The sequence below is a fragment of the Schistocerca serialis genome, chromosome 6 (genome assembly GCF_023864345.2).
Source record: "Schistocerca serialis cubense isolate TAMUIC-IGC-003099 chromosome 6, iqSchSeri2.2, whole genome shotgun sequence".
NCBI lineage: Eukaryota > Metazoa > Arthropoda > Insecta > Orthoptera > Acrididae > Schistocerca > Schistocerca serialis.
Genome location: NC_064643.1, coordinates 279,692,950 through 279,720,105, shown reverse-complemented (window position 1 = coordinate 279,720,105; position 27,156 = coordinate 279,692,950).

Below are 27,156 nucleotides of genomic sequence, written 5' to 3'. Positions count from 1 at the left end.
CATTAGGCCTTATACTTTGCATAGGACCACGACTCGTACAGTTAGTAACCTTCACCTTCTGACATAAATCGCAAGTTTTCACTCTGTCAGTAACTCGTTTTAACATGTTGTCAAAATGCACTACTTCACTCAGCTTTTCCGTACATTTCTTTGGTCCACAGTGACCATACGCCAAATGGTAGTAGTCTATTATTTCCGTGACGTATTTGGTGGGCCAGCATACCCGCCAAATATTACTATCTTCACCCTTACGTATGTACAAGATATGATCGTATATCTTGTAATACGTCCTTAATTTCTCTCCTTCTGGACCCTTTTCATCATATCGGGTTTTCACCATATTTAAACAACCATCCTCGTTCTGATGACGACGTAGATTCTTACAGATGTTCATTATTAATTTACGTCCCTCAAATTCTTTAAAATAGTACAATTTGACCACACCATCTGCCTCATCTTTCAATAGACCTTGATTAGACTCGGGCAACCGCGACAGCGCATCCGCTACGCAATTGTCGGTCCCTTTTACGTAACAGATGTCATAGTTAAATTGCTGTAAATACAGCGACCACCTAGTCAGTCTTTCGTGAAGTAGTTTACAATCCTTCAGATAAGTGAGCGCCTTATGGTCCGTATGAACAATCACCTTACGGTCGGTCCCATAGGTAACCCTTGAACTTCTTGAATCCCCACACGATAGCGAGACACTCTTTCTCAGAAATCGTGTAGTTTCGCTCACTTTTTGATAAAGTTCGACTCGCGAACGCTATCGTTCGGTGTTCCTTATCCTCTCCTTTACCAACTTCATGGAACAGTTCTACCTCCACCCCGTAATTCGACGAATCCGTTCCCAGATGGTAGGGTAGCGATAAATCAGGATGAAATAGTATGTTAGATCTTAACAACTCGTCTTTTAATCTCTCGAAAGCGGTCTGACACCCGTCAGTCCACACAAACGGAACATTTTTGCGTATGAGGTTATTCAAATTTTCATCATTAAACACTTGTCCTTTTACAAATTTACGGTAAAATCCTGTGAGCCCCAGAAAACTTTTCAACTGTTTCCTAGACTTGGGTGGAGGACAATTCCTTATTGCCTCTAGTTTCTCTGGGTCTTCCGTAATACCAGCAGTGGTAATTACATGCCCTAAAAATTTCAGTTCCTGCTTCACAAATTCGCATTTCTTTAGCTTTAGAGTCATTCCGCCACGGCGCAATGCTCTAAAAACTTCATCTAACAGGTCACAATGGTCATGCCAAGTGGCATTGGCCAACAATAGGTCGTCAACATATACATTTAATCTTGAATTCAAAGCCGGTCCTAGCACTTTATCTAGGGCCCTGATGAATACGGACACAGATATATTAAGTCCAAACGGCAGTACTCTATACTGATAACACCTGCCCGCAAACAAGAAGGCGGTGTATGGCCTAGATTCTTCTTCGAGTTCTATTTGCCAGTAACTAGCCGTCAGATCGAGGCTAGTCATGAATTTAACGTCATGAAAACGTTGCAAAATGTCCTCCATACTCTCTGGTCTGTCTGTTTCACGTTGAACGACCCTATTCAACGTGCGTGCGTCAATCACAATACGCACACTACCATCCCGTTTTGCTACAATGACCAAACCGTTATTATATGGACTCGTACTTCTTTCAATCACTCCCCATTCGATCATCTTATCTATTCCCGTTGCACTGCTTCCTTTTTGGACAGCGGTATAGCATACGGCCTCACGAAGAATGGTTCGTGCGGAATCACATGCAACTTGCATTTATATCCTTCTACAAATCCCGGTTTTTCTGAAAACACACTCTTATTCTTCATTATTACTTCATACAGGCCTCGTCTTTGTACGTGTGTTACGTTTGACACACCGTCTACAATACTTTCCAATTCACTTTCTACATTATTGTCAATGCCGAGATTCCTCACATTACAGTAGTTCAAATTCATACCTACATCAATACCATTCGGCCAGTTAACAATGTGTATAGGCTGGTATTGCCTATGCACACCATCTCCTGCCTCGTCAAAGCTAACTACTATTGTTTTATGTTGTGACGTACATGTCAAAGTTTTGCTTTCGCAATTAATCACTGCACGGTACTTTAATAGCCAATCTAACCCGATAATTACTTCCGTAGTTAAGTCTGGCACGACGACAAACTCTTGCTCAAATCGTGCCCCACATATCTCGAAGCTGACAAAAATCTGTTTTGTGACCGGTTTACTGGCCTTCCCAGTAGCACCGATAATTTTCACTCCTGTTACTGGCATAACTACGATGCCAGGTCTATCTTTCAGTAACTCAAATATTTTCCCAGATACAACACTCAATTCTGCACCGGTGTCAATCAACACGTTTAGTTGTAGGTTGTGCATATTAACAGACACTACTACCCGTCTACACTTGTCCTCGACTGTTTCTTTATTTTCCCACAGTAAATCCTCGTCTATATCCGGGTCATTCCAGAAAAAACCATCCGGCTTTGATCCCAAATCCGGCTTATCTGGCGGCTTTTTCAGCCTCTGTTCACATACAGTTTTAATTTCAACACGTTTGTCCTGAGGCTTTGCCTGTAGCTTCGCCTCCAATACCGAAACCTTTTCCTGTAACTCGTCAACTAGCGAGTGTTGCTTTGCTATCAATTCACTAATTGTCACCTTCGTTGATTCCTCTTTAGCCAGATTGATCTCATCTGCCAATCTACCTGGAGGAATGTGCCCAGTCGCATCTGAAATTACTTCCTCTGGATCTGCGCAACCCACACTGCTACCGTCTGACCGCACAACGTCAGCTCTAACCTCATACACGCTGTAATCTATGTGCTTTTCTACCAGTCGTGTCCGGCTATCAGTAAAATTTTCGTAATCTTTCTCCTTAATACTGTCGCAATGTTTAAACTGGATGTTCGCGTCGGATGGGTCGGCTACTTCTACCACTACAACTTTCGGTAAGGTCTGCCGGTTAGGGCCAGAACTTTCCGTTACTACTTCAACATCCAACTCTTGCGGGACGAAACACGACCAATCTTGCTCGTGATCCCCATTAACATCAACTATTTCTAGTAAAGTCTGCCGGTTAGGGCCAGAACTTTCTATCATTTCACAAACACTATCTTCCTGCGGGACGAGACGCGGAAAATCCTGCACGCGCTCCCCATAAACACTTCTCCCATACAGGCCCCTATAATCTCTTAGTTCGTCGTATAAGCGACCGAACTGCCTTAACCAGACCTCATCCCTCTCTGCATCCCCTCGCTCGATGACGGACGTTTCATCCGACATCTGATCTTCTCTCAACACTTGCGAATCATTATTAAACTCAATCTCCAGTTCCGCTGTGGGTATTACAGCTGCCACTTTATAATCGATTTCCGGAACACTACTTAAATTGTTATCACTGACAGTGAATGTACTTCCTACTGCCGTGTATACAGCTGATCTACTACTTGTGGGCGCACTCCTTTCTCCTAACACTGGCACACTCTCCCGCCGTTGATTATTCCACACGGAATTTTCATATCGACGACACCTGGGTTTTCTCCTGTTATTGGGCCGCCAAAATTTCTCCACGCCCGGTCGGCCCCTCACCGGCGCGGCTAATGGTTTCCCTGTCTCGTCCCAGCAGATACGGTCCCCGGATGCTGCTGAGGCGGCTGATCACACCCTCTGGCGTTATTACTATTCTGTGAAGCCCGTATCACGTTAGTATGATACTGGTTTCCGTCATTCCTGTTATTATTTGCATTGTACCGATTGTTATTACGATCCGAACCATTATTGTTATTGCTGCCATGGTTGCGGTGTGCATTATTCCCATGGTTATCGTTGTTGTGGTTGCCGTGGTACCCGTTGTTGTTACCACGGCCTCTACCACTGTCGCGATTATTGCGCCAGTTGTCCTCGTCCTCCACTCTTTCCAGGAAATCATTTATTGTCCTGTGATTGCTTCCTACATAGCGTTTCGTATCATCTGGAAGCTTCTTGTAGAGTTCCCAGACTATTTCGGATTCCGAGCGGCGATCACACAAATATTCCAACTTGCGGATCCAGCCCTCACAAAACTCCTTCATCGAACCGCGCGAATTCGCATCGAAAGGCCTCGATACGCCAAATTCGCGCCAGACACTTTGCTGTTTTTGCTCTGACCAGTATTCAGCCAGAAACAAATTTTTAAAATCGTCAAAGGTCAGGTTCGTAAGGTTGAGGTTTAAGCCCCAACGCTTGGCATCACCAGCCAACACATCAATAATCGCATTAATTTTTCTCTCATCAGTCCATGGTCTGGGTAAAACTCTTTCACAATTCTTAATGAAATCCGTCGCGTGTATACCGCCTTTTTTCAAGGGGTCGAACCGCTCCTCTTTCGTCAACAATTCCGAACTATGTGCATAGTTTGGCACATAGCTCTGTTTTTCGTCAAGTTTCTTTTCTAATTCCGACACTCTCGTAATTACTTGGCAAGTGGTTGTCGCAAGCGTTTCTACTTCCCTTTTTTTCTCTTCGCAGGTATTAGCCTGCTTCGTCACTTTGGTATCTACTTCGGATACTAAAGCCTTTAAAGTTTCCACCTTTTTTTGATCCTCTTTTTTCACTAATTGAATTTGTTCCGTCACCTTATTCTCGATGATCGGAGCAACTGATTCTCCTACACTTTTCTCGATTCTGCTAATTTCAGAATTAAAACGAGTATTTATGCTCGCAATTTCCGCCTGAACGCCTATCATTTCCTGTTTAAGATTACCGATTTCGGTATTAATTACAACAATATCTTCTTTGATTTTATCAACTTTTGTGTCAACAACTCCAACATTGTTTATAACAACGTTAATAGCTTTGTTCTGATTGTCTAGCATCCGTTCAAATTTTTCAGACTGAGCTTCTTGCTTGGCAGCCTGATCTTCTTGCTTGGCCGATTGACTCTTGATTTCGTTAATCAAAACATTCAATAAATCAGTTAAATTCCCGGAAACTACCGGTTTTACTTCCGCAGCGGCTTCCTCTTTAATTTTCCCCCCGTATTCGTCATCAAGGGATTCAGATTTGATTTTCACTTCCGATTCCGAAACATTTTCTAAAGTTTGGAATTCCATTTCTGCTCTTTGTTGCGTTTCGGCGGTCGCGTCTTTCATGTTCGCCGCCTGCCCCTGAACAATGGGTACCGCGGTGCGCGTTTCCCACTGTTCGACCAATTGTTCCGTATCCAAGTCTACCAAATTTTGGTAATTGTTGCCTTCACTCATTTTAATAATTTTCAATATAAATGCCAAATCTCAAATATAATTAGGATTACTCCCACTACTTATTCTCGCTGACGTAACGGCCTGTACGTAACCAGTACTTCGTTACGAGATTTGCAACATACAAAATTCGTGCCCAGAACAACCTCAAAACTGAAGATTGTCCTGTCACCAGGTCGCCACGTGTAACCTCCCCCTCACTTATCGACCTTAATGACACTGAAAAATTAAACCGCGTGTACCTAATGGAAATTTAGGAAAAGCAATCGTCACCGAAGTTAATCTGTCGGTAAAGAGGGAGGAAAGGGTTACATCTAAATGAAAGGAAAAATGCAAATGAAACTGGTGGAAATTAATTTTGAAAAGGGGTAAAGTTAATGAAGAAAGTAAATGTGCGGCCGTTACGTTAACAATTAACTAGCGGTAATTAGATATTTGAGATTTGGGGGAAATTACGGTCGCCAGTCCTAAGGACAATTACTATAGTAACTGAAAAAGAAAGGTAATTACACACATAATTAGCACTAGAAGCGTGGCAACTGAAGGTTGACACGTGTGGTGTGAAAACTGAAAATTTGTCAGAAGTAATAAATTTCGCTACACTCTGACTTAATTTAGCAAAAGAATTAATAAAACTGGAAAATCGAAAGTTAATTTAGTGACTGAAGTTAATAGTGAGCTTTCTTTCTGAAGCACATCGACATTCAGTAAAATAAGGTTAGTCTTGGACTACCTCAACAATCATTTCAAAAGCTACTTGAATCTACGCAATTTAGAAATAAGAGAATTAACTTTGAACTTGAATTAAATGATTCTGAACAATTAACAATAGTAAAATTTAGTACGTACCAAGCTGAGCTGCAGTCACAGGTAACTAAAATACGGTAACAAAACTCGCACTCTTAATTTGTGCTTGTGCAATCTAAATATTGTAGCCAGCTGAACTTTGAAATTAAAGCAGTGAAATCGAATGATGCTGGCGTTTGAATTTCAACGACCCTCGGGCTCATTTCGGAAAAGGAAGGGACCCTGCTTGGCAATGCAATTGGGACAATGAGCAACAAAGGTTCATGCTATGTATCTGTAATTTTGCGAGGCAAATGGAACAATTTGACAAGCTGAGGTCTGCCATACAGTTCTGAAACTTTACGTGCTTTTAGTCTTCCTTGTCGGTTGATTGAAGGTTTGAAGCCTTTGATCGAGGAGGTGGCGGCAGTCACTCACTGTTGGCCGTCGCTGTTGCAGAAGCTGGATGTTGGCGCGCCTTCTTCTCGACACGGTCACCAGGCGAAACGGGCTCTTGATATGCGCCAGCTAATGCTTCCCGTCCGCGACACAATGTCAGAAACTATCATCGCGAGTCGAGCGCAATTACATGCTGCCAAACCCCGAAAGCGCGGCTACTCGCGGGAGCGTCACACAACACACCTGCTCCACTCGCTACTCCAGCCAGACTCTTTCTGCTCGCGCTCCACGCGGCAGAGTTAACACTACCAAAGATCCTACACACTTTGATTCTTCACACGACCCATCGATGTAATCGTTCGATAGCAGTTATCCCTAGGCAAGACCCAGCGTAAAAATACAAATAATATTTACGAAACAAACCAATTATACATCGACATGAGTGCATAAATATATATATACAAACAGTAAAACAATTACAATATATAAAGAGACAGAAATGTCATATCTTGAGGTAACAAAACAAGGAAAAAAAATAGTACAATAGATGGAAATAGGAGGATATGCATTTCCGGCGTTACACGTGTGGTTGGCCGGCCACCTCATATCACTGATGTCAGAAGTCGTAGACTGGGCAGACTCGCAACTCAGATCAGGCGGCTAACTGTGACGGAACTAACACCACTCTTTTATGCTGGGGAGAGTACAAGTGTGTCTGATCACACAGTGCACCGAACACTCCTAATGATGGGCCTTCACAGCCAACGAGCCATGCATGCGCCAATGTTAACACCCCGACATCGGTAATTACGACTGTGGCCATCGGTACTGGACATTGGCGCAGTGACAGAGTGTTGCAAAGTCTGATGAATCCCGATATCTTCTTCAACATGCTGATGGGATGGCGCGAATTCGTTGCCTTCCAGGCTAACTGCGGGACGGAGATAGGCTGGCGGCGGCTCCATTGTGCTCTGAGGAACATCCACGTGGGCATCCGTGGTCCAGCGGAGTTCGTCCAAGGCACCATGACAGCCAAGGAGTATCGTACACTGGTTGTAGGCCACGTAAACCCCTTCATGGCGACCATATATCTTTTAACATAATAATTCGCCTCGCCAGAAGGCCAGGAGTGTGATGGAGTGGTTATAGGAACAAAGTGGCAAGTTCCAGTTGAAGTGCTGGCTCACAGCTCGCGAGATCTGAACCTGATCGAGCACATCTGGGGTGTGATTGAACCTGGCGTCAGAGGTCATTGCCCTTCTCCCCGTAACTTCTATGAGCAGATGCGGTGTTAGCGCCCTCCAGCGACATACCAACGTCCTATTGCTTCCATGCCACGTCACGCCGCCGCTGTCATCCGTACCAAAGTTGGACATACCAGCTATTAGGTAGGTGGCCATAATGTTCTGGTTGATCAGCGGGAAGCAAATTTCCGAGGTAAGCGTTACTTCTTTTTTCGTGTTCCTGTCGACTAATGTTAATTAAAGTGTATGTTAAAATGAGCTAGGGCAGATTGCTTTCTGATTTATCTGAATACGTAATTAACTCAACTATGAAATTCTATCTTTGGAGAAAGCGAATGAATCAAAGAAATCGCTACATCAACTGCTGCATCCAGAGCTACGAAATTTCTGTTAGCAATGGTTGATAATAATTTAGGAAAAAAATAGCAGATTGGAAAGCGTTACTCTCTAGCTCGTATGCAAGACAGAATTTAGTTAACGGTTAGAGGCAGGAATATGAAATAAGTAGTCGCCATTTTGTAAGTAATGCTCCCCCTTCAGATTTCCTTATATTTATGTCAAACTGGTACGGGGAAATTGGTGTAAATATGCTAAAAATCAAAGTTTACGTCTTTTGACTCTGGTATCTGAGGGCCAAGTGAAATTTAAATAAATAACATTTCATAAGATCAGTCAGCGAGTAAAATTATAACATATTCAAACTGACCACGCGGCATCTCTGGCGTCTTATATATATGCTACTCTCTCTCATAAACAAATCGTGTTTTAAAATATATCTATATGTAAACAAGTTATACAGAACTGCGACCAGTCGCTTTTTTCAATAAAAATGCTTTATTACATGAACCGGTTTTCGAACCTTTTCAGGTTCATCTTCAGATGGTTTCGGGAAGATCCTGGAAGTTACATCATTACTGGTAGTAGCATAATGCTGGGTGCTGGTTTGCGACAGTATAGGCGGCTTTTTTTGTATCTGTCTGCCTCCATTTTGATGTCCAGAACACTTTCACCCGAACTATATTAGTTTACACTTTGACAGTGACACTTTACCAGCATCCGGCATATGTTAGTTTACACTTTGACAGTGACACTTTACCAGCATCCAGCATAGTTCGTGTGAAAGTGTTCTGGACATCAAAATGGAGGCAGACAGATACGAAAAAAGCCGCCTATACTGTCGCAAACCAGCACCCAGCATTATGCTACTACCAGTAATGATGTAACTTCCCGGATCCTCCCGAAACCATCTGAAGATGAACCTGAAAAGGTTCGAAAACCGGTTCATGTAATAAAGCTTTATTATTGAAAAAAGTGACTGGTTGCAGTTGTGTATAACTTATTTACATTCAATATACAGTCACGGTTCTAAAATATCCGTAATGGATAAGCATAATATCTATATGTATTCAGACGCTGCAGAGAATTCTCACAAAATTACTTCGGATTCCCAGCTTAGAAAACTGCTGAAGTATTTGGATAAGCAGTGGATACCGAACGTACGCAAACAGTACGCCACGAATGGTCACTGATTTTTTTCACCCAGGTCAGCGTGACAGAACGTCGAAAAACCAGTAATGATGAACTTCTGAAGTAAGACTCAAGTTATTCCGCGAATGCCTTCTTATAAAATTTAAAGAACCAGCATTAAGTGAATAATCTAGAGATATGGTTCAGCCGCTTTCGTATCGTTCTCGTAGGCACGGAATGGGCTTCAAGCAGCCTTTTATCCCACACTGTATACGTGTTTGGAACGGGAAGAAACCTCAATCTCTATTGTCATGTTAATTACCCTTAGTCATCCACTTGACCTGCTATGTACGTATCAGGTGTGCCCAGATGAAAAGGAGACTGCAGTTACATGTATTTATATGCAAATACATGTTATTAACCACATTATAGTTACAGTTTATGTGGAAAAATACAACACATAACTGCCATTGACATTGATACACCGATGCCAGCACATAGGAATGGGGTAGATGGCTTCAGAGTTGAAACTCCTGGTTTGCTAACAGACCTAGTTTTCCACGGTCTCCTCCACTTCCTTGTCACAGATGAACCTCTAATGTGAAATTGTTTCAAGGGTCGAAGATATGCCAATCACATACACATCGGGATGTAAGGGGTGTAACCTCCCCACAAAATAAAATATAATATGAATAATATTCACATTTAGTGTAACCTCAAAACAGAAAAATTTCTAAACCTCCCAATATTACAATGTGACAAACCTCTCAATTAAATTGCGACTCACTTATAACCTTTCAATAACTGTCAATTTAACCTGGTAAATATTGGACGTCAGCAGTGCTGCGTCCTGGCCCTAAAAGATCATAATAAATTGAAAATTCTTACTTCAATAAGGTCGCCGGATAACGCATATCTGCTCCTATAAGAAATTATTTTGGCACAGCCCTGTGCAATGCTGGCCGATAGATTTGTCATGTATAAAAAGAAACAGCTGATTTTTCTTTTCAGTAATCGGGATGACCAAGGATTGGAGAAATTAGTAAATTGTTTAAATTAAAGTGAATGATTGTCAAAAGTTACTTTTTATGAGAAAGATTATTATCAAGAGATTTTTTTTAAAACATTTACATGGGACTTGAGATAACAATACTACATATGCGCAAAGCTGCTTTTACCTTATACTACAACGCTGAGACTCCGCCATCGCTGCACACGACCGGCCCAGCCAACACGATACGCCAGACGAGACTGCTCGCTAGCAACAACTTACTGCTACCGCTACACAGTTCCTACTGCAGTCAACACTGCTCTCTGGTCTGAGATTCTCTTATACTTTACATATCGCAGGCAGCGCGTGAACAATACATCGAAATTACATCTGCTCGCACCTCTTACAGGAGGATTGTCCAAGCTCTCCCGTCGAAAATTTTGAAGGGGGCGAGGCTTTTCGTGGCCATACGTGGCGTAGCCTTATCGTGGAGACGCACTATCCCATTCGAGAGCTTGCCCCTGCGCCTATTCCCGATGGCCTGTTTAAGCCGCAGCAAAGTGTTGCAGTACTGCTCAACGTTAACTGTAGCTCCCCGTGGTAGCCATTCGGCGAGCAGGGGTCCTTCTTCGTCGAAAAAGAAACTGAGCACCACTTTTCCGGAAATCGAGGCAGAGAGGCCTCTTGTTAGGTGAGATGAGCCGGTCGAAATGGCTACACCACATTTCATCACATGCCACGATCAGAACAATAAATCGGTTCCTTGTTCAGCGTATTTCAGCAGATGGGTCAGTCATTCTCGCCGTCTTCTGATTCTCTGAAATATGCTTGGACACCCACTTATTCTAACTTTGCCATAATAAAGCTTCTTGTGAATTACGTTATGCACATTTCTTTCGTTTATCGACATCAAAACAGCAATATATAATGCGATGATCCGACAATTCGTATGTATGGCCTTTTCCACAGCCGAAAAAGTGGCATTGATGGCGAGAATGCGTGCCACCCCAGCGCGTGTCGCGTCCTCGATGTTAACACGACCCGCTCATAATACTAAAATCACCGAAGTATTGTGCACCGTGCGAGACATTGATCTCCATATAACTCTTTCATCCTGCGATAAATTCGTGAAACATATTCCCCCTCGGCGGGAAAAAATTTCATAGACGATATTTGTGCTGATCGGGAGGAACCCATTATGCAACGAACGGTGCAAAGAATTCCCCAGAAATGAGGAAATTGCTGTCAAGCCGTTAACTCCACTTATGCAAGTCGGAATATCATCAAGGCATATGTCGGGAAACATATTCACCCACTGACATTATATACAACATTGCTACAGTGAAATCCTTATTTTCAATTGGGCCCGTAAGAATAAGTGCGTATCATATCTATGTTAGTAAATAACAATTCAGAAACTACTTTCCAATCAATTAGCCACGGTGTCCCAAGAGGTTCTTTCTTGGCGTTCTCAATTTTATTTATTTATTTATTTGGGTCGTCAGACTTCTTAATGGTCTGATACGGCTCGCTACGAATTCCTCTCCTGTGGCAACCTTTTCATCTCAGAGTAGCTGTTGCAGCCTACTTCCTAAATTATTCGCTGGATGGATTTCAATCTCTGTCTGGGGATCTTATGGGCGCCCAACGGCGAGGTTATCAGCGTTCCAATCTCTGACTTGGTCTACTCTTTTCACCCTCTACAAGCCCCTATTGTAGCATGGAAGTTAAACCCTGATATCTTAACGCATTTCCTATCACCCTGTTCCTTCTTCTTGTCAATGTTTTCCATATATTCCTTCCTCTCTTGTAGTTGTGAAAGACTATATCACTATCTTAAGCCGGCCGGAGTGGCCGAGCGGTTCTAGGCGCTACAGTCTGGAACCGCGCAACCGCTACGGTCGCAGGTTCGAATCCTGCCTCGGGCATGGATGTGTGTGATGTCCTTAGGTTAGTTAGATTTAAGTGGTTCAAAGTTCTAGGGGACTGATGACCTCAGATGTTAAGTCCCATTGTGCTCAGAACCATTTGAACCATGTTTTTCTTCCCGGATCTTCCGGCCTTATCCAAATATACACCCTCCTCTTGTGATTCTTAAACTGAGTGTTCATTATTAGTAGCTGAAACTTATTGCACAACTCAACTAGTCTTTCTGCTCTCTCGTTCCTACTACCAAGCCCATAATCTCATGTAACCATTTCTTCTAATCCTTCCCCCTACAACCGCATTCCTGTCCGCCATCACTACTAGATTTTCATCTTCCTTCCGTACTGAATTACCAGTGAATATCCTCATATATGCCCGCATCTCGTGGTCGTGCGGTAGCGTTCTCGCTTCCCACGCCCGGGTTCCCGGGTTCGATTCCCGGCGGGGTCAGGGATTTTCTCTGCCTCGTGATGGCTGGGTGTTGGGTGCTGTCCTTAGGTTAGTTAGGTTTAAGTAGTTCTAAGTTCTAGGGGACTGATGACCATAGATGTTAAGTCCCATAGTACTCAGAGCCATCTGAGCCATCCTCATATATTTTCCCTATCTGTTCATCCTCTGCTTGGGAAGTCGGCATGTATAGCTGAATTACTATTGTCGGTGTTGGCTTTCAGTCGATTCTGATAAGAACAACCACTTAACTTGACTGTTCCCAGTATAACACACTTTGCCCTACCTTCCTATTCATAACGAAGCCTACTCCCGTAATACCATTTCCTCTTTTGGCATTACGCTATACTCTTCTCACTATAAATCCTTGTCTTCTTTCCATTCCACTTCGCTGACCCTCACTATATCTAGATTGAGATTTAGATTCTCTAGATTTCCTACAACGATCAGCTTCTGAAATTCTACGCTCCGACTCGTAGAATGTTATCTTTTCCTGGGTTATCCACCCTTTTTCTTGTGCTTCTCTCCCCGTTGGCAGTCCTCTTCTGGAGGTCCGAATGGGGGACTAGTCCGGAATCTTTTGCAAATGGAGAGAACACCATGATACTTTTTACAATTACAGGCAACATGCTCTGTGGATTCACGTTATACGTCTTTAATGTAATGGTTTCCATTGCCTTCTACATCCTCAGAGATTAAACTGACGAAGATATCAAATTAAGAATAACCGATATGAGACTTCCTGACCATTCTGTATGATTACATACAAACAGCAAAAAAGTAGAAATTTTTAAACTAAGAAAGGAAAAACTAGGTCCTTAAATATCATTCGAAAAATAATAAATCTCAAGTAACACTCTGGCACCAAAAATTCAAAAACCTAAGTATGATAAAATCGAGAGTTTCGCTCTTCAGGATCGGTTACGAGACTGGCCTGGAAGATATTATTTATGAAACTCTTTGCAACAAAAAAATAAAAAGTCTTAAGAAATATCAGAAGACTGTAATGTCATAAATCAGCATACGGTGGGGAAGATGGAATGAACATGAAATGCAATGGTTCGACGTAGATATAGGATGAGTTAGTGAATTGGAAGTAATTTACGGATTTCTAGTAAGATGAGTATAGGTTATTATCAATAGTAGCATAAAATGGTGCAACGAATGTAGGAATTGTCATGAATAGGAAGGTAAGGCAAAGAGTGATTTACTGTGAACAGTGAAGTCATTATTCTTATCAGAAACGACACCATATGAACGTCGACATCAACAAACCTGGTACACATGTTAAAATCACAAACAGTAGATGATAATGCCAGAGAACATTAAACAGGAAACTTAGAAGGTAAATAGTGCTGGAACTCGAGTAGTCAAGGGAAGGCTATCTGTGACGAGGCCAGCTTAACCTACGATTCCTGAAGAGGTGCAGGAGCCTTTTCAGTTGCTGCAGAGACAACAGTCTGGATGATTGACTGACCTAGCCTTGTAACGTTAGCCACCCCGGACATTCTGTGCTGATATTTCTCCTGTATAGTGTTTGCTCCCGTATAGTGTTTTTTGTCAGCCTAGGAGAACGAGGGCGAGCGTTATCGTGAAGTACCATCACTTCATGCAGTCTTACTGGTCGTATTTCTTGGACTGGGTTTGCAAGATTTGCTGATAATAAATGTCTTCATAATGGTCACATCTCGAGGACAGAATTCGTAGTACACAACACCGTCGTTGTTGCATATTTCTTTTGTGAATGTGAGTATGTCTTTTTATTGGGAGTTGCTGCTTTGTTTGGTCTCAACCATTCCTTTCTATTCTTTATGTTAGAAAAAAGGCAGCATTTCTCGTCACCAGTAACGATATAGAATAGGAATGGTTGGCGCTGTTCATAGAGCCAACTGATGATGACCAAGTAGACATGCATGTATGGCCACACCCGATTCTTGTGATTTTGGAATGCGGTACCCACACACCCGAATTTGGAAGCTTTCTCATCTGCATGTCACACGATGGTGGAATGATCATAGTTCATCACATCTGCCAGTCGTCATCTACACTGACATCTGTCATTGTCGATTAATGCATCAAAGCCACGCGGTGTAGCCGAGCGGTCTAAGGCGCTTTGTCACGGTCTGCGCGGCTCCCCTCGTCGGAGGTTCGAGTCCTCCCTCGGGCATGGGTGTGTGTGTGTTGTCCTTAGCGTAAGTTTAAGTCAGATTAAGTAGTGTGTAAGGCTAAGGATCGATTAACTCAGCAGTTTGGTAGCATAAGACCTTCACACAAATCTGCAAAAAAAAAAAAAAAAGAAAAATCAATCAACCCCGAAGATCTTCTTGAACGTGGAGAGTCACTAATGTCAAGATAGTCGTTCTTAAAACGCGAAAACCATTTTCTTGTCGTGCTCTGTCCAGTGGCATCATCCCCATAGACGGGGGAAATTTTTATGGCTGTCTCTGGTGCTGTTATACCTCTACTGAACTCAAACAGAAGAATATACTGGAAATGTTCCAGCTTTCTCCATTTTGCACTTCCATAGCTCCACTCACCATCTACAGATGACAAAATGACAGAATGTAAATTCTAATAGCAACAGTGAACTGCAGATAGAAAATGAGAATCGATAAATAAACCCTTATAAACCGGACTGACTACATCCAAATTAAATAACTCTATGAACGTATGCATCAATCTGATACCTAAACTATGTGACGGGCCGGGCGAGCGACAATCTGTAACTGTTTGCTGATGATTCTGTAGTGGACGGGAAACTGTCGTCACTGAACGACAGGAGAATACAGGATGATGTTATATAATTGCTCTTTGATAGACGGATCGCACTAAATGTGGTGAATTTTATGTGAAAACAGATGAGTGAGAAAAACAGTTATCTATTGTTTGAATAGTATTACTAGTGTGCTGCCTGAGTCAGCCACGACGTTTCAATATCGAGACACAATGGAACTGAACGAAATAGAATGAGCACGACAAGGTGGGTTGTAGGAAAGGCGAATGGTCGACTTTGGTTTATTGTAATAATTCTAAGAAGGTGTTGCTAATCTAAAAAGGAGACCTCATACGGAACGCTAGTGCGATCCATTCCTGAGTACCGTTCGAGTGTTTGGGTTCCGCATCAGGTCGAATTAAACGAAGACTTCCAAGTAATTCAGACGCATGCTTCTAAATTTGTCACCGGTAAGTTCGATCAACACTCAAATGCTACGGATTCGCTCCCTATGTGAAGTCAAGTGGAAATCGCTGGAGGGGTGACAACATTTATTTTAATTGAGAAAGTTTAGAAAACCGGAATTTGTAACAGACTTCAGGGTGGTTGTACTGCCGTAATCTTGCGTAAGGACCACGAACATACGAGAAAGCAGATAGCCGTTATCCACTCTCTCCAACTGAAAGTGTAAAAGGGAAGGAAATAGCTAGCGGTGGTAGAAAGCACACAACGCCATGGACCACGTATTGCCTTGCGGAGGTGTAGATGTCTCAAGTTTCGTTATCAATTCTGCTGGCACTATATGGCGATGCACGATCCACCTCATAAGTCGGGTCTGAAAATATCCACGGCATATACACTCGTAATGGTCGTAGTAGCAGCCGTTTCGGAGCCTTTTGAACGTGACAGATAGTGGTGGAGTCCTAATTAAGAGCCCTCCGCCCCGGTTCGCCATCAACCACGGCTGCGAAACCGGTGGCCACGGCCGATAGTGGCGCCGCGCGGCGGCCATATTAACAGGGATTACCAGCCGCTGCAGAAGCGCCTTCTTTGATCGCTGCTAAGCTCATGCTAATTACGAGACACACTCGGACAGGAGCGCGCGGATGGGGGCGCGCCGACCCCATCGCTAACAACCGGCGGCTGCCCCGCACCCCCAGTAATACCCTCTGATTAATTGCGAATCTTAATTACCACCAGAAGGGGAGGAAGAGGACAGTCCACGAGACAGAGACAAGCAGCGTCACAAATCTTGTGCTTACTTTGCCTGATAAGCTTCCTGCGTGTGACTCACTGTGCTCACAATGAAGGAGATCTGCTCCAGCATCTTCATCTGTGTTCCGGTAGTTACCGTAAGATCTGTAAAGGGCGCATATAGTATTCCATCTGTCACTTTGCTCTTTTATTCCTCCCCGTTCCATACGCAGACTACGTGCGGGAATCACGGCAGTTGGTATGCCGGATAAGAACCCAAGCCAACTGCTTCTTTACAGGGTGGTCCATTGATCGTGACCGGGTCAAATATCTCACGAAATAACCGACAAACGAAAAAATCTACAAAGAACGAAAGTTGTCTAGCTTGAAGGGGGAAACCAGATGGCGCTATGGTTGGCCCGCTAGATGGCGCTGCCATAGGTCAAACGGATATCAACTGCGTTTTTTAAAATAGGTACCCACATTTTTTATTCCATATTCGTGTAGTACGTAAATAAATATGAATGTTTTAGTTGGACCACTCTTTTTGCTTTGTGATAGATGGCGCTGTAATAGTCACAAACATATGGCTCACAATTTTAGACGAACAGTTGCTAACAGGTAGGTTTTTTAAATTAAAATACAGAACATAGGTACGTTTGAACATTTTATTTCGGTTGTTCCATTGTGATGGATGTACCTTTGTGAACTTATCATTTCTGAGAACGCATGCTGTTACAGCGTGATTATCTGTAAATACCACATTAATGGCCGACCGAAGTGGCCGAGCGGTTCTAGGCGCTACAGTCTGGAACCGCGCGGCCGCTATGGTCGCATGTTCGAATCCTGCCTCGGGCATGGATGTGTTTGGTGTCCTTAGGTTACTTAGGTTTAAGTAGTTCTAAGTTCTATGGGACTGATGACCTCAGAAGTTAAGTCCCATAGTGCTCAGAGCCATTTGAACCATTTTTGAACCACATTAATGCAATAAATGCTCAAAATGATGTCCGTCAACCTCAATGCATTTGGCAATACGTGTAACGATATTCCTCTCAACAGCAAGTAGTTCGCCTTCCGTATTGTTCGCAGATGCAGTGACAGTGCGCTGACGCATGTTGTCAGGCGTTGTCGGTGGATCACGATAGCAAATATCCTTCAACTTTCCCCACAAAAAGAAATCCGGGGACGTCAGATCCAGTGAATGTGCGGGCCATGGTATGGTGCTTCGACGACCAATCCACCTGTCAAGAAATATGTTATTCAATACCGAATCAACCGCACGCGAGCTATGTGCCGGACATCCATCATGTTGGAAGTACATCGCCATTTTGTCATGCAGTGAAACATCTTGTAGTAACATTGGTGTAGCATTACGTAGGAAATCAGCATACATTGCACCATTTAGATTGTCATCGGTAAAATGGGGGCCAATTATCCTTCCTCTCATAATGCCGCACCATACATTAACCCGCCAAGGTCGCTGATGTTCCACCTGTCGCAGGCATCGTGGGTTTTCCGTTACCCAATAGTGCATATTATACCGGTTTACGTTACCGCTGTTGGTGAATGACGCTTCGTTGCTAAATAGAGCGCGTGCAAAAATCTGTCATCGTTTCGTAATTTCTCTTGTGCCCAGTGGCAGAACTGTACACGACGTTCAAGGTCGTCGCCATGCAATTCCTGGTGCACGGAAATATGGTACTGGTGCAAACGATGTTGATGTAGCATTCTCAACACCGACATTTTTGAGATTCTCGATTCTGGCGCTGTTTGTCTGCTACTGATGTGTGGATTAGCCCCGACAGCAGCTAAAACACCTACTTGGGCATCATCATTTGGTGCAGGTCGTGGTTGACGTTCCATACGTGGTGAACACTTCCTGTTTCTTTAAATAACGTAACTATCCGGCGAACGGCCCGCACGCTTGGGTGATGTCGTCCAGGATACCGAGAAGCATACGTAGTACACGCCCGTAGGACATTTTGATCACAATAGCCATACATCAACACGATATCGACCTCTTCCGCAATTGGTAAACGGTCCATTTTAACACGGGTAATGTATCACGAAGCAAATGCCGCCCGCACTGGCGGTATGTCACGTGATACCACGTACTTACATGTTTTTGACTATTACAGCGCCATCTATCACAAAGCGAAAAATGTGGTACAATTAAACATTCATATTTCGTTACATACTACACGAATATGTAATAAAAAATGGGGGTTCCTATTTAAAAAAGAACGTTGTTGATATCCGTATGACCTATGGCAGCGCCATCTAGCGGGCCAACCATAGATCCGTCTGGTTTTCTCCTTCAAGCTAGACAAGTTTCGTTCATTGTAGTTTTTTGTTTGACGCTTATTTCGCGAGATATTTGGCACGGTCACGATCAATGGACCACCCTGTATACGAGTATTACATAGTTAACATCCTTGGAAGAATTTCATTGTATGTTCAACAGGTACACTTTATTTGTTCGAGATCACTGTGGAGTGGACTGACGGAAATGGACATCCTGTCTGTTGTTTTTACTTTCATAGCTCCGTGGCTCGATTGGGGTTATCCCAGAACCGTCGTTGCTTGTCGGCTATTTCCTTTCGCGCTTCTTTCGAGCTGTGACCTGTGATTGACGTAGAGTGAATCATTGTTCTTTCGATGGCGTATTATAAAAGAGCTGAAACGATATCTTGTAAAAACTGAAACCGAGGTAAGTGGAATGGATTGTTTAGTAATTCGTAACAAATTGTATCAGTATTGTATACATGATCGCCATCACTTCAGATACTGTGATATACAGGTTGACAATTATTGGACTGTATGAAAGAAACGTGAATTAGTTACATACTATGGCGTGCACACGCTTTATTGAACATGTAAACTTCACTATATATTTCAGGTTGTAGGCAATGTTCAACATGCCTGCCATCACTGGCGATGATATGGCACAGAGGAATAGCGAAATTCCTTGTGACCCGCTGAAGTTTCGGAATATCGATGTTGTCGATGACCTCCTGAATGGCTGTTTCCAGCTCAGCAATGACTTTGGGGTTATTCCTGTACACCTTTAACGTAGCCCCACAAAAAGGAGTAGCATGTACTCAGATCGGGAGAATATGGCGGCCAATCGAGGCCCATGCTAGTCTCCTCCATGACACCACTCTCCTGCTTCGATGGGGTCGAGCTTCGTCTTGCATGAACCACAACTTGTCGACATCAGGGTCACTTTGGATAATGGGGATGAAATCATCTTCCAAAACCTTCACGTTCCGTTCGGCAGTCATCGTGTCATCAAGGAATATCGCACCAATTATTCCGTGACTGGACACTGCACTCCACAGTCACCCGTTGAGGGTGAAGAGAGTTCTCGATCGCAGAGTACGGATGGTCAGCCCCACAGATGCGCAAATTTTGTTTACTGACTAACCCATCCAAACGGAAGTGGACTTCGCCGCTAAACTCAATCATACTAATTCCCACCATGCTCTGATTCCAACTGTGTAGTTTGAACATCCTAACGCAAACCGTTCAGAAGTTATGACGATTATGTTTCAAATAGTTCAATAATTGCCACCCTGCAATTCAGGAGTGATAATACAGCCACGAGTTGCACTTGAGATGGAATTTGTACTTGGCCTGTTTCGTTTAACGTGAGCTATCAATTTTCAAAACTTGCATGGGTAAGCATAATGACAAGTCTGTGCGTGGATGGCGTAGTCACATAAATAAATCATAACAGCAGTGGTAATAATGACTTGTCAATTAATCATGCTGCACGCAGCTCGTGCGTCTTGGCAGTGTCATTTCTGTTAAGGTTATGTTGGTGAGTTATGCTACCCACGTACAAACATGTCTTAAATCACATGGTGTAACGTTTGAATGTGGACAGCGTATCCTAACCGATATTAGTTGTAATGTTACCGAATTGTTTTTGATATGTAATGTGACGCTTAGTAAACACACGTAGCAACGAATATTTCATTTCGTGTAGTGGATCTAAGCAGCTAGGCGAGCCATATTTCTGCTGTGATATGTGAAATTTCCAAAGGTACAGTCACCCTTTGTTTGAGCACAGGCTGCTCTGAGTAGAGGCCATTGTTTAAGAATTACGAAACGGTAGTGGCGCACCAACCTAGCATTTCTCGAAAAACTCAGGAACTTCAAGTAGTATCTGTTACTCATTGCCTTCCAGCGCATTTTTTCGCAGAGTAACACAAACAACTAAAGTTATTTTCACAGTATATATGAACAACTAACGCGTATGGAGAGTGTTACAACTTATCTGCTAACGTAGGTTGTATATTTATTCATTAAAAAGTGTCTTTATTATAATATGAATACCTATAAGCCTACGAGTAAATATATTTAGAATACGTAAGGTCAATTACACGAAATGAGATTATCTCTGTTACTTAGGCACGTGCACGGAAGACGTAAAAATATCCTCTAGAGATTCGTACATCTAAAAGAAAAGTGTACTTCAGCAGTGAAAAGCAAAACAGGCTGAAACCGTTGCAGTTCAAAGCAGATCTGGAGCCATTTTCAAATATGTTACAAAAACTGATGAGAGCCAAGTTAATCAAAAGAAACTGACAACTTTATTTCTGGAAGGAATGGCTCAGATAATATCAGCACATCTACATAAGGCAACAGTGTTGCTACAGAACTGATAATAACACATGAAGAAGACGAATTAGAAAAAAAAACTGAAAATGACTTTGATAACATTGACAATGTCGCTACTATCAAAGACAATAACAATGTGAACTTGAGGGCTTGAGAGTTGTCTCTCCCTGGAGCATACCCTCCTGATAGTGCTCGCTCTGCGATCGTAAAACAGGAAGTGAAAATTTCCAACAGAGAGGGGTCCATTTGGCACTGCATTTAGGCACGGATCAAAAACAGAAGATGATTAACGGCATTTTGAAAAAGTATTATTTCACTAAGTGCTGCCTAACAGTGAAAAAATTCAACAGGCTTTGATAGTTTTCTCTCACGTAACTAATAACACTTACTGTCTCTGCTCTCGTTTAGTTGCTGTCACCAATAGTAATAGTGCAAGATCTACATTTATGTCTAGATTTCAGAAGTAGTGGAAACTCAGTCCTGAAGTGGCCGACCATGAAACGACAAATGAACATCTGGAGATGTTGGAAAGAAGACAATTTTGGAAATTAGCCTAAAATAGATCACACAACTTTTTAATTAATGACTACTAGAAAACTGAAGTGGAAGCACCTTTTATCTAGATTATTGAATGTAACTTTGTTTCTGGCTAGACAAAACCCAGCATTTCGTGGGCATGACGAAGGACAAGGCACTACAACTACAAGCAATTTATTAGAACCTGTCAAACTGCTGAAGAAGTATGATGTATAGTTGAAAGAACGGTTTTAGGCCTTGGAACCATGTAAATCATAAAACGTATCAAATTTTTCGCCAGAGGAACAGAATGAATGTTTTAGCCAACCACATAAAGTTGAAGCTTCTCAACGAAATTAAATCGGCTTAATGTTTTGGTATTATGTTTGATAGCACAGCTGACAATTGACATATTGATGAAATGTCTGAAGTGATTCGCTTTGTAGAAAACTGATAATAAAAAGTGGAATTTAAAAAAAGTATCCTTTGGATTTTTTACTTTGAAAGGAAATATAACTGGCCAGGTGCGAGTAAGAATCGCGCTCTAAGGGTTCCGCACAAATATGAAAAATGTATATAGACTATCCGACCAACCCGAGGATCGAGAATCTCGACTATTTTTATCTGTTACCGACATTGGTTCTTGCAAGATATCAATCCCGGGAATTCTAAGACTTTCGAGAACGTTTCAGTTTAACGTTCGACATCAGACAAGAACAGAAATGACAAAATAAATGTTTTTTCGTGTGATATTATTACAAATTAAAAGCTTTCTGATTTTTTCCTTTACTTGTTCTGTGAAACCTTACTTTCTCCTAACTTCATGCATCAAGGTCAACAGAGTTTGCTGAGTGAGTTCGCGAGTATCAAAATATGTGACATACGTAGACGTATCTCTTGATTCTATTGACTTATAGGTTTAACATTTTTACACCGACGAAGGACCATAGACTCAGTATAGATATAATAAATGTCAACTTCATACACCTGCCCATTCATGCGAAAAAAGGGGCGTCATTAACAGATGGACGGACAGACAGTCAGATAACAAATGACAATTTTTTTCTTGTGATAAATTACAGATTAACAGTTTTCGGATTTGTTCCTTTACTTTCACTGTGAAACCCTGCTTCCTGTCAAATTACATGATCCTAAAACAAAGGCAAGTACGTTACAGGTTATGATGAGTGTATTTTAGAACAACAAAATACGTCACATAAATGACCGTATCCTTTAATTACATTCACCTAGAAGCTTCCGTATATTACACCAACAAGGGACCGTAGACCTTAGTATGTGACAAAAATTTCAATGGGTCTACTAGTTCCACAGAAAATGGGTTTTTATCATTCCGACAGACAAACGGGCAACAATGTGTTCTTGTATTACGGAACCCTATAAAAAAATGAAAAAAATCCGCTCTTCTAACTGACGAAATTCTCAAGACTCTTAATATTCGTGGTTTAGAAGTTAAGCTGTGTCGTTCTGAGGTGTCTGACAACGCAGCTGTTATTAGCCGCGTATATGGAGGAGTACAAGTTAACAATAAAGTAAAAAATAATAATAAAGCCATTCTTGTTGGATGAATTGATTATTCAATTAGTATATGTTGCCAACTCTTACCTGTACAAAATGTGTCTTGTGCAACATTTTTGATACAGTATATTAGATACCGTTTTTACGTTGTTTCCAGCTTCCACTAATCACTCGGAAGATCTTGTTGAACACAGCAAAGCAACTGCCAAAATACTCTCGATAACACTGCAATTGACGTATTATGTGAGCAACAAGAATATTTAGGCACCAGAGGTTCTGGACAAAAGCTGATGCCTGCTGTATGTAATTCGACATTTGTCTGTTATTATTACTGCTGTAGTGATCTACTAAGCGAAGTAAGCGTTAGCTTGCATTACAAAGTAAAGACATGAGTTTAGAATAGTTAGCTATAAAAACATAAGTACGATGTCTTATACTAAACGAAAAGGCGTTCATATTATAGAAGAGTCAATATGTCTTGCTGCGAAAAAATTGGAGAACTACTGCATTCCAATACAGAGACGAATCCCTCGTAAAAGATGGAATGGCAAGCGAATCTTTCACTACTGCAGGACTTCTACTGTGAGCTGAGCGTCAAAAGAATGTGTTGCAATTTTAAGATCTATTCAATATTGAACTTCTAACCAGTTCAGAGTTATTTAAGGTGTCACCTCACTGTTCCAGGATTTGCAGCCAAACACTTTGGTTGTGACAAATGTTCGGGGGCTGAATCAGCTGTTTCAAAATTTACTGCTTTTTTTTTTACGCAGTGTCAAACGCAGAATTCGTCCTTGAGGTTTCAGAGCTTAAAAGACATTTAAAAGCAGAAAACGTTACAATTTCTGGTTGGGTATATCTAGATTTTTTGAAATTCGTTGTAAAAATGGATTATACTCTCTTCCAAGTCCTATGCTCACCCTGAAGATATTTATGATAATTTACGTATCAGTTGCTGCGTGCGAGAGGATCTTTAGCAAATTAAATTAATTACAATCTACTTACGCTCAATAATGAGCGACACGATGTTAAAAAAATCTTGCTTCGTTAACTTCGAGCATGAGTCAACACAAGATATGAATTTGAAGATATAATATCAGAGTTCGCAGCTGTCAAAACTAGAAAAGTGTGGTGAGTTGTTTGTAGCTCACTTTAGCTGCCAGTCTTCTGAAGAATGTTTACTAAAGTATAGTGTATAATAATATGTATCACTGTATAATGCGTAATGCTAGTATATTATACCTATTACATTTTAATGTTAATGACTCTAAAATCATGCTTGACACGTATCAGGTTTTACGCAGGGTGCCACACACGAAAGCAACGTCACTGGCAAAACTTATGAATGGCACACTGATTCACGGTGAAATTCTGACAGTATATGAACCAAATACAATGTTGTATTCAGTATTAGTATAATAGTGGTAACCATTAAACTAAGACCGCAGAATGTGGGTAACGCTGATCAGGAACGAAGACCATCTACACCGACTAAATATGACAATGTCCGACATTCGAGGAACTGATTCGCAGAATTTCCGACAATGGGGATGTGCACACAGCAGAAGGGCTCAGTGACCGAGGAGGGGACATCTTTCGTCGGCGAACAGAACAATTGGCAGAAAGTTTCGACCATTGTTTACCGAGACTTGGTGACTATGTTGAAACATAAGTGTCTTGTGTACGTAGAACATTTAGGTGTAGTGCAACACTCAACAAAAGTTACTCACCGTTCCATAATAATGTGCAACTAAGTTTTCGTCGTCCATAGCACATAGGAGAATATATAATACTTTTCACAGGTTCATCAGTATTTCTGAAAACGTGCATTACAGAAACTTTATGTGTAAAACTGTAGCTCCGATCACTGTTGTAACACCTGTTCAGAGACCCCAAAGGTATTTAATAAAAAGTGTATTGTGGGACCTAATGCAAATACATTGATGCTAGTATGAGGAGGATTAAAGCAGTTCCACGGAGTTCTCAAAGGTTTTATAACCTAATAAAAACATTGTCTAAGTATTCCACAAGGGGACAGAAAAAAATTGTTTACGATATGTAATGAGAAGACAAGAATACTTGCTGCTGAATTTATATAAACCAAATCACACGATGAAGCCTTGTAACTTCTTAAATTAAAGCAACACACTAGAAAAGATAAAAATTAGAAAATTGTGCAGAGTACTTCCACAGAGCTGTACACTAATTTACTGTTGTCACATACATACTAAGTGGAAGTCTGCTGCTAAGCAGAATACTATGGGTGCTGAAGCAGCAATCCCAGCAGAATAAGCTGGACTCTGCTCCAACCGTCACACTTCTGACAAGATCATTTCTTTAAGTACTTATCTGAAAATTAACTATGCAGTGAAATTAAAACAAAAAAAAAAAATTATGGACCTGTCCAGTTTGCAGAGGAAAATTTATTGAAGCAGCTGGTTTCATAACTGAATGGAAAAATTTCCGCCATTAGTTTGATTATCCATGTAGTAGGCCTTTACCGAGACATTGAATGTTGCTAATATCCGTGTCCTTAGAGCTGAAGTATTGTCTGTGCAATAAGTTCCTTTAACATGCACTGTATTTTAATGGCATTCCCAACTGTCGATCCACAAACTTCGATCACGTTCGTCCGGTTCAATAGATTTTCCTCCTTGCTGTTATTGCACATTGATATATTAATTTCTTGTATATAAAAAGATCACAAAAGGTCACGCATATTTATTATAGGTGCTACTTACGGAGAGATGAATGGGAGTAATAACATTAATGCACAGGAATTAATGTAACTACAAATATTTATGATCTGTTGTAATCTTTCTATCTATAAGAAATTAATATAATAATTGAAATGAGCACGTTTCCATATTCTAGTGCGGCTCATTCATATTTTTAAAATAGGAAAACATATTTGTGTATATATAACTACCTAATGTAATAAGTGAATTGTGCATATATCCATTTTCTAGCGCAGCCAATTCATTTTTATAAAAAAGTAAAAACATATTAATGGAGACGTTTTAATCTTTTTTGTTTTTTGTTTTTTCAGTAAATCAGTTGTGGATGACGAACTGGGACTGTGACTTAAATTTGCGCTTATGTGGTAATAAATATGCAACCAGTCGCTTTTTACGATTTATTCAACCCTGAACATGTTTTTGAGCCACTGCAGGCCCATTCTCAGATGGAGGTGTTACAAGAATATTATGTTGTAGACCAAGTATAGCTAGGTGCAATGCTAGTGCTGCTGCCGGATATGACGGAATCGGTGACGAAACATTTACAAACCCGAACGTTTATATTTTAGGTACTTACAATGCACTGCCTTGTGGTATCCACGTTAGATTGCTTCTTATAACGTGCATTAATAAGCTACGTACACAAATAAACACCGTATTTAGCACCCACCGAGGCCGACATGCGCTGTTGCCATTTTTCGGGATGCACTCAGCCTCGTGATGCCAATTGAGGAGCTACTCATCCGAATAGTAGCGTATCCGGTCACAGAAAACCATCATAACAACCGGGAGAGCGGTGTGCTGACCACACGTCCATCCTATCCGTATCATCAACTGAGGATGACACAGCAGGCGGGTGGTCCCGAAACGCCACTTGTGGCCTGAAGACGGAGTGCTTTTACTATGGTACGCTTTATACCACATCGACATCGGCAGTTTCTTTACTGATTTGTTTAATGATAATGCATACTGATCATTTTGGTTTCGTGTTGTGTACATGACTTAACATATTTACAGGTATATTTGACTACGACTGGTCAACCATTATAGCATGGTATTTTTGTTGTACCATTTAGTTGGAATAAGGTAATGTATAGCTGCCAAAATTTTGATTTCTTTTTCTGAGGTGTACAATGCAATTTTCTCTCAGCTTGAACTATAATTTATGTGTCCTGGACGATAATAATTATTTAATATCATAAATACGTGCGTGCTAATTTCGCATGTCATACCTCAAAACAGTGCTTTCGGTCCTTAGCACGTCAATAAAGCTCTTCTTGAGAACCACCGAAAGCACGCAAGGCTCGATAGTGAAAGATATGCACCATT